We start from the raw sequence: 9,399 nt of genomic DNA, 5'->3' as shown, positions 1-9,399 counted from the left end.
TCCCTCCATAAGCAGTTTCAGTAAAACATATAAATAGAACAAATAAATATATTTATAATATAATTAATATATTATATTTATATATTATAATGATATATAATTTATTATAATAAATATAATATATTATATATATTCAGTAAAACCTATAAATAAAACAAATAAATATAAATATATAAATAAATACATAAAAACAAATAAATAAAACATATAAAAAGAACAAAGCCCCTTTATGGACTTATACCATGGTTTGCCCTTCTTCTTGAAGTCTACCACAAGGGATAATTTCAGCAGTCTTCTGTAAGTATAGTTCCCTAATAAAGTTTGGAGTGCAGACCCTGGCTTTGTGAGCCTCTTTACTCGGAATGGGACAATGTTGGGTGTCCTGGTTGAGAGATCTCAAGTCATAAGTAGACACCACAGGGTGTTTCAGTATTCCAGTCTACATTATTCCTCCACTCTTCTTCCATTTTTCTGTATTCCCCTAGTTGAGACATCCTTCCCCTGAGTAGAGTGGTAAATGACCCCGTATAATTTAAGTCTTGATTTCTGCTCCTCACAATTGTCATTTGTCACAAACAAAATTTCTTGGCATGACTTAACCCCATGTAGAATGAATTCTCCTAGAAAATAGACGGATGATTCCCATGCGAATCTGCTTGGTCTTCACACTGTAGATTATGGGGTTGAGTACAGGAGGAACCAGCAAGTAGATGTGAGCCATGAAGATGTGGACGAGTGGAGAGGAATGCTTTGAAAAACGGTTGTCAAGAGACAGACCAATCATAGGAACATAGAGGATGAGAACAGCACAGATGTGGGAGGCACACGTGTTGAGAGCCTTGAGTCTTTCCTTCTGGGATGCAATGCTTAGCACAGAACGGAGAATAAAGATATAAGAAACCATAATACCCAGGGAGTCAAATCCCCATAGAATAGTGATCAAAACCAAACCATAGATGACATTAAACTTAATATCAGCACAAGCTAAGTGAATCATGTCCTGATGTAGGCAGTAGGAATGAGAGAGGACATGGGAGCAACAGAAGGGGAAATAAGCAAGGCGGATTATTAATGGAGTAATAGAGAGGGAGCTCCTGAGGAAAGCTGCTACTCCAATCTTGGCAATGCGCTGTGGGGTGAGGATGGTGGAATACCTCAGGGGGTTACAGATGGCTACATAGCGGTCAAAGGCCATTGCTAAGAGTATTGCTGATTCTGTGATGGAGAAAGTATGGATGAAGAACATCTGTATCACACAGGTGTTAAATTCAATCTCCCTGGAGATGGATCACAGTACTCGGAAGAGTGATACAAGAGTGGGAAGGGACATGCCCATATCAGAGAGGGATAACATGGCCAAGAAATAGTACATGGGTTCATGGAGGCTTGGGTCAGTTCGGACTATATAAAGGATGGTACAGTTGCCCACTATCCCAATGAGATAGAGGATACAGAAGGGGATGGAGATCCAATGGTGCACTGCCTCATAGCCAGGAATTCCTATGAGGTAGAAGGTGGTAGATAGGGCAATACTGGTATTGAAGTCTGCCATGGAGCTTCTGCACAGAGCCACAATCCCATCTCACACCCACTCACTCCTGTAAGGAAATTAAAGTCACAAAAGGACTGTAAAATGCTTTAATAATATGTATTTTGTTACTGTAATTTGATCTTTCCTTCTAAACCATTTTTCCATTTACCCCTTTATTTTTTCTTTGTAATTACTCCCTTTCTCTTCTCCTGATATTTTGCAGTTAGTAAGTTTGCTAAATGATTCATTATTCCTAAACTACTGGTATGATCAATCATAAAACTTCTGTTCTTACTACAAATATCTTTAAAACACAAAGAGCTGTTTGAAAACTTTGTTGCATTGTTTGAACCTAGCCCTGTGTGGCTGAGAGTGTTTAGAGACTAGATTTGTTTAATGCTTCACTCAAGGGATCCAGGTTATATTGATCCCCTAAGTCTTGCAAGGACATGAAGACTGATACAAGGGATATGAGGATCTTCTTCCTGCTATGCATTTCAACTTGGAAATTACCTTTGTGCTGACCAATGAGCTGTTGTTTCCTTATTCTTTTATTTGAATACTGTATAATGTATAACTTACAGAAAACTTCATGGAGTAGAACATACTTTTTTTGCCTCTGTGGGATACCCATCTACTAGACAATTTAATATATTTCTTTCTAAATCTTTTCAGTTCTGAGTTTTATTCTGTGCCACAATAATTAGAGTGTTAAAAGTGGGGTCTCTGGTGGTCAACCCAAGGGTCAGGATGGACCTAAGCGAGATCAGTCTAAATGAGGAGAACCAGCTGAGTAACCTTGGAGTTTGAATGGAACATTGTTTTGATCTTTTGTTTCAACTCTACACAGTGGCTATGTGACACCTTGACCCAGCAAATTTTCAATATAGGGTTAGAAGGGTCTTCATGACCCTGATTGGCAAATTAGTAGTCCTTTTGAGATCGATCTCTCAAAAGTTCTTAGAGAAAATTTGTCCATTAGTCCTCTGGCACGTATCTCTCTCTCTCTCCCTCTGTGTCTCTCTCTCTGTGTCTCTGTCTCTCTCTCTGTCTCTGTCTTTCTCTCTCTCTCCCTCCCTCCCTCCCTGTAGTCTCTCAGACTTCTTGTCACCATTAGAAATAAACCATATACCTGTTTCTAATACTATATACTGGCAGCAGCCACCCTGATATATTGGTGAGTATGGTACTGTGATCCAATACTCAAATCCAAGAGCTACAGATTGAACCACATGACCTGCCAGGAGGGAATTGTATTATTGGGAAATTAACTCTTCTTTTGATAAAGACTATTGTCATTCTGGTAAAAAAAAAAATCAAGTATGGGGCAGCTAGGTGGCACAGTGAATAGAGTACCGGCCCTGGAGTCAGGAAGACCTGAGTTCAAATCTAGCCTCAGACACTTAACACACACACACACACACACACACACACACACACACAAATCTAGCCGTGTGACCTTGGGCAAGTCACTTAACCCCAATTGTCCTCCCCCCCAAAAAGCAAAAAAATAAAAATTAAAAAAATCAAGTACTTATTTGGGTATATTTTGCTTTAAAATGAATACTAATAATTATGTGCTGTTTGGGCCAGTACCACAGGCTTTGTAATTATCTGTGAATTTCTTTGGGTAGTTTACATATTCTCAGTTCCTTGGATCTTCAGGCTTAATGAGGTTATAAAATCTTTTTAACTTTGTGAGAGAATTTGCTGCAAGAATGTTATGAAGTTCTAAATTAATGAAGCTTTTGAGTGAAAAACAAGGACCTCCCACAACTGAAGGGACTTAGAAGTGACTCTGCTGAACTAAGTTTCATTGACCTTAATTGTGAACCTCTCTTTTTTTAACTTTTTGTGAAATTTGTAGCTATGTGTTCTTTCAGTGACTGAGAAATCTCCTTGTATTGGGTAGTACACTTGTTTCCTGGTATTAGTCTAAGTCCCCTGATTTACAGCCTTTGATGCTTACCCAATTTGATCCTTCTGACTATGACAAATTGAGAAAAGATCCCTCCTTAAAGGAATTCCATTGAACTCTTGATGAGAAGACAATGTGACAATGAAGGAGATACCTCCACTGATTCTGGTTATTTTAAACCTTAAACTAGATTTCTGCTTTTTTGCAGAATTATGCACTTACTATAATATGAGTTTTGGGTTTTTAAGCCCAAAAGGAGGGAAATTACAGGAACACCTTATCGCACTATTTGAATTCAGTGGTGTGGGGCTGAGAAACCAGACCAGTTGCTTAGAGAACAGATTTATTTGACGCTTAACTCAGGAGGTCTAGGTTATGTTGACTCCTAAAACTTTTCAGGGAAGTGATGAAAAAACAAGCCACCCAATTTTTGGCTCTCCCCTCTGCCAGACAACTTGATAGACTTTTTTTCTAAATTAGTTCAACTTTTGGTTTTGCTCTCTGACACAATTGGGCAAAATGGAGTAGTGAGAATTGTGCTAAATCTAGAGTCTGAGGATATGGACTTGAATCCAGGCTCTGATATTTACTAATTTTGTGAACTTCACTGATTCATTTAATACCTTAAATTCTCAGTGCTCTTGACTATATAATGAACCGATTTTTCCTAACTTTTGTCAAGGATACTATCACTCTTTCAGTGTCCCAGACTATCAAGCTTGTGGATATACTCACCTTTTCATTCTGTCTCAGTTCCCATTATTTGCTCAGTTGCTAAGTCTTGTTAGTTTCATGTTTATCAATATTATTGCTTTTTGTCCTAACAACCCTGAGAGCTAAGTGCTATTATTATCTCTATTTTCCAGATGAAGAAGATTGAGGCAAAGATTAAGTGACTTGACTAGGGTCATACAGTTAGTGAGGGTTTCAGTCTGGATTTGAAATCAGGTCTTCCTTACTCTAGGTATGGTGCTCTGTCCACTGTATCACCTAACTTATGATTAATTTTTTTAATCTGTTTGCTTATTCCCTTTGATCTCTTGTTGTTTTAGATTCTTGGGGACCCCTTTTGAGGTTTTCTTTACAAAGATACTAAAGTGGTTTTCCATTTCCTTCTCCAGTTCATTTTACATATGAGGAGCTGAGGCAAACAGATTTAAGTGACTTCACCACAGTCACAGAGCTAGTAAGTGTCTGAGGCTGGATTTAAACCCACGAAGATGAATCTTGATTCCAAAACCAATGCTCTATTCACAGCACCACCTAGGGCACCTTATAAACCCTTTTCAATGGGGAAATGTCTCATAAGATGAAACATGGGCTGGATGACTTCTAAAAAAGGACAATTTTAACTCAATCTATGATTCTACCATGACTTCTAACAATGAAAATAATATGACATCTCTTTAGTATTTTAAGACATACAAAGTCCTTTCTATGTAACAATCATCTCAAAGTAATAGACCCAACTATCAAGCATTTGATATAGTACTTGAACGCAAGTCTTCTGATTCCAACATTATATTTTTAGTTTCTTTTCCTCAGAATACTTAACTGCCTCGATAACCTGAAGAGCTATTAAAAGTGTGGGGAGTTTATGAAAAGAATGAAGAAAAAACTATATGAAGCATATTTTAGTGCTATACTTATTATTGAAACCATATTTCTATTAATGTAGTAGAGTATTAATTTCCCTATTAATGGAGTGTCCAATGTTATCTATAAAACTGCAGAGATTACTCAGTTTTAGAACCTATAACTGGCTGTAGGTTGGGAAAGGGCAAACAGGTGGCATAGTAAAAGAAATGTAGCACTTGGATTGGAGAAGACTTGAACTTGAAATCTTGCCTCACACATCTAGGAGCTGTATGGCTCTGAATAATTTACTGAAGCGCTCATCTATAAAATGGGGAAAGTAAGAGCATCCACCACATAGAGCTGTCATAAATGTCAAATGAAATAACATGTAAAACACTTTGAAAACCTCAAGGCACATATTAATGCTAGTTGTTATTATTATTATTATTGATGAGAGGAGTGGAAATTCAAAGAGTTTGCCCAGGATAACTGAAGCATAATAAATATATTTGTGGAATCACCCTTACTAGAATGGAAGGTAAAACATAGGAGAAGGTAATCATTAATATCTTGTCCAGGATTTCTGCCTTGTTGTGGTAGAAGGGCTTCTGTAGCTCAATAAACTATTAGCTATTTCATTTGGGTTTCCCTAGATAGATCATAGCGAAAAGTTCTAACAAATGGTGATCCACTAAAGAAGGAAATAGCAAATCAATCCAGTATCTTTGCCAAGAAAATTTCAAGGACAGTATTAAATGGGCCACAGGGTCACAAAGAGTCAGAAATGGCTATATGACTGAACAACAACAAACCTTTGCTATAGAGAAGGGAAATCTTTTGCTGAGTAATGTATTATATAGGAAAGGAAGGAAAATGAAAGGAGAATAACAACCAATATAGAGACAGCATCAGTCAGGACTTTGAATGGTAGATAGGAGTGAAATTGGATATCAAGACTTTTTTTTTTTTTTTAAGATCAGACTACGATGATGGAAAGAGCCCTGTTTGCTCACTGGGATCCTGCATTATGGAGATGCAATTATTCTCCATTCTCCTTCTTGTTTAGTGTAATGTTCTCTCTCACTAAACTGAGTCCCTAAAGGGTTTCTAGTGTTTAATTTTGGTGTCCAAGATGATAGAGTGGAAAAAGTACTGGATTTGGTGTGAGATCTGGGTTTGAATGCTGACATTGTTACTTTCTACTTTGTTACTTTGGGCAAGTCATAACCAATCTGGTTCAAAGTTGTCTCCTGGGGCAAAAATGAGGTTTATTTTGGAGATATGTAAAGTCCTTTACAACTCTTAATTCTATGAAATCTCTGAAAGAATGCTTTATGGTTTTCCTGAAAGTACGTGAGAAACTGTGACATGTTTGGGAGAATTTGAACTCTGGATTAAGAGAGACAGAGATTCTCAGGTAATGAGTAGCCTCTGTTTGGAGGCAAAAATGGTATTTCTCCAGGACACAGCTATGGCATTACTTTTATAATGGATCTGAATTGGAGGGAGGTGGGTATAAGATGAGGGAGGTTCTGGCCGCATATAGCATGAAGCCTGAGGATCTTCAGGTTGAAATGGGAACCAGTTCTAGTCAAGCTTTCCTTCAACTTGTTAAGTATCCTAACTGCGCTTTCACATAAGACCTTGTGAAAAATCTTAACAAAAATGTGTGATGTATTTCTTCTACTCTCTGTCCCCAGGCCCAACTTAAGATCTCTAGCTCAATCTGAGCTCATTTTCCCATCATCTTTGCCTCTATTTTACCTTTGCAAGACTCGCTCAGATTCTGGAGGACATCTTCTCACAGTCAAGTCACAAATTCTTTCCTGTGTTGTAAGCTTGCAAGGACAGCTCATATAAATTCATTCCTAGAATCTCTTGTTGCTCAATTAACTGGACAATTCCCAAAGAAGATAAGGCCACCAGTGTTCTGACGCAGCCAAAGATTAGAAGTTCTTCACTTAAGGGACCTCATTGGTCTCTTGTGGTAGGGAATTGTTCTCTGACTGAAATACATTTGGGAAATGCTTGATAAAAATAGAACCTATATTCTAACTTTCTTGTATTTCTGTTGTTAAGGACAAGGAAAAAAAAAACTTAGAGGTCAGTCTTTCACCATCTTTCACTTGGAATATTGTGAAAAGCCCATTATTGGTCTTTCTTCCTATAGGGTCACCCTTTATAGTAGACCTAGCACACAGTTGGTGAGCTGATATTGTTCCTAAAGGACATGTATGATCATGTCACTTGCATGAAGAAGCTACAATGATTCCCTATTGTGTTTGGGAAAACTCAAATGCCACTGGCCCTTCATGATCTGGCTCCCAAGATAAAGATGCTCAGTCGTGTTACTTGATCCTCATAAATCATGATGTATTGTTGAGGAAAATCTAGCCTCATACATATACAGTGGATAAAGTGATATACATGGAGGCAGGAAAAGCTCAGCTCAAAGAAGGCCTCTTACACTAGTTGTTTGACCATAGATAAGTCTTTTAACCTATGCTTAATTTTTTCCCCCTCTCCAAAACGGGAATAATAATAGCACTTATTTCCTATGGTTGTTTTGAGCATTAAATGGGATAATATGGAAAGTGCTTTGAAAACTTTAAAATCTAAATAAATGAAAGCCTTATATCATCATGATCATTGTTTTGACCATCCTATCTTTTGTCCAGAATACTAACTTTTTCCTAAATACAATTTATTTATTGAGAGCTACCATAAGAATTGCATCAAACATAGCAATAGGGAATAAAATGACAGATGAACATAAGGGTTGTTACGACAATAAGTCCCTATATGAAATTGCCAGGCTCATGAACTGGGTGGCTTTCCTGTACAAGTAGTGATTCTCCAAGTGTGACAATACTTGGAAATTTACAGGTCTGCAAAACCAAAATTATTTTCATAGAAATAATAAAATGTTATTTCCTTATTTAAAAGTCCTTCATTTTCCTAATACATATTTATGCAAAGATGGATTTTCTTCATCTACTTCCAATAAAAGCAACACACAGAAATAGACTGAATATAGAAACAGATATGAAAGTCAAACTGTCTTCTATTAAGCCAGATATTAGAGATTTTTTAAAACTGTAAAACAATACTACTCTTCTAAATAGTTTTTTGTTTTAGAAAATGTGATTTTAAAAAATCCATTAGCATTTAATGAGTTTATTATTGTTATTTTAAGCGTTAAATATACTTAAAATATAGTTTTGATTTCTGAGACATTAAATATCACCAAATATATTTATTTGGCAGCTAGGTGGCACAGGGGATAGAGTGCTAGACTTGGAATCAGGAAGACTCATCTCTTTGAGTTCAAATCTGACCTCAAACACTTGCAAGCTCTGTAACCCTGGATAAATCACTTTACCCTGTTTGCCTCAGTTTCCTCATCCGTAAAATGAATTAGAGAAAGAAATGACAAATCACTCCAGTATCTTTGACAAGAAAACCCCAAATAGGGTCACAAAGATTCAGACACGACTGAAACAACTGAACAACAAAAATATGTTTATATAGATATATATTTGTGAATATAAATGTAGTACTAATAGTTAATACAAATTAAATTCAAAAGACAGAACTCACATTAAAAAAACTCTTTAGTATCTTCTGTCATTTTTAAGAGTTTTATTATTTTTTTGGGGGGGGAAGGGGGCTCTGGGAGATTTAATAAAACCTGAAAGGGAAGGAAAGAGAAGGGAAGACCCATTTCTGTAGCACCTGAAGTATGCCAGCCACCACGCAAGCTCTTTACTAATGTCTTGTTTGATCCTTACACTGTGGGAGACGGGGCCTCATCACCCCATCTCACAGCTGAGGAAACTGAGGCACAGAGATTAAGTGATTGGCCTGAAGATGCCCAGTTATATCTGAGGCTAGATTTTAATTCTGGTCTTCCTGACTCCAGGCCATGCTCTGTGCATTCTGGTGCCCCCTAGGTGAAAGGGCAGAAAGGACATAGACCAGGCCCTGGGAGAGCTGAGCAGGGGCCAGTGGCTCCAACATTAGCTTGACCCTTTCAGGGAGAAAGGCTGAAAGAAGTCTGTGACTCCCCCTTTCTGTACCTGTGGGCTCAAACCCCTCACTCCTTCCTCTTTTGGAGGCTCCAGCCAAGAAAGTTCCAGTGTCTGCCCTGGGAAAATCACCGGGTCTTACTGTGGCCATGTCCCAAATCTTCTTTTCCTTCCAGGCCTCTCTGGGGCCTCTTAGCACCTAATTGCTTCTTCAGATTCCTGCATGTCCAATGGCAGATGCCTGGGTCTGGGAGGACCCTTCTGAGTCCAGTTCTAATCAGGAAGCTGCTATCCTCATCCTCTGCAGGAGTGATGAAGGCTCACCTCCCTGCACTGGGCATGGC

The 9,399-nt window shown here is 37.9% G+C and overlaps 1 pseudogene; it reads right to left on the bottom strand.

The window, feature by feature from the left end:
• Positions 1-595: 595 nt before the first annotated feature.
• Positions 596-1,858, bottom strand: LOC138177640 (olfactory receptor 51L1-like; annotated as a pseudogene).
• Positions 1,859-9,399: the final 7,541 nt, after the last annotated feature.

This window comes from Petaurus breviceps, unplaced genomic scaffold (assembly GCF_028583685.1).
Source record: "Petaurus breviceps papuanus isolate PSGF00001 unplaced genomic scaffold, PetGlider_PUasm1.0 90444, whole genome shotgun sequence".
NCBI classification, from domain to species: domain Eukaryota; kingdom Metazoa; phylum Chordata; class Mammalia; order Diprotodontia; family Petauridae; genus Petaurus; species Petaurus breviceps.
This window is presented reverse-complemented; position numbering and strand designations above follow the sequence as displayed.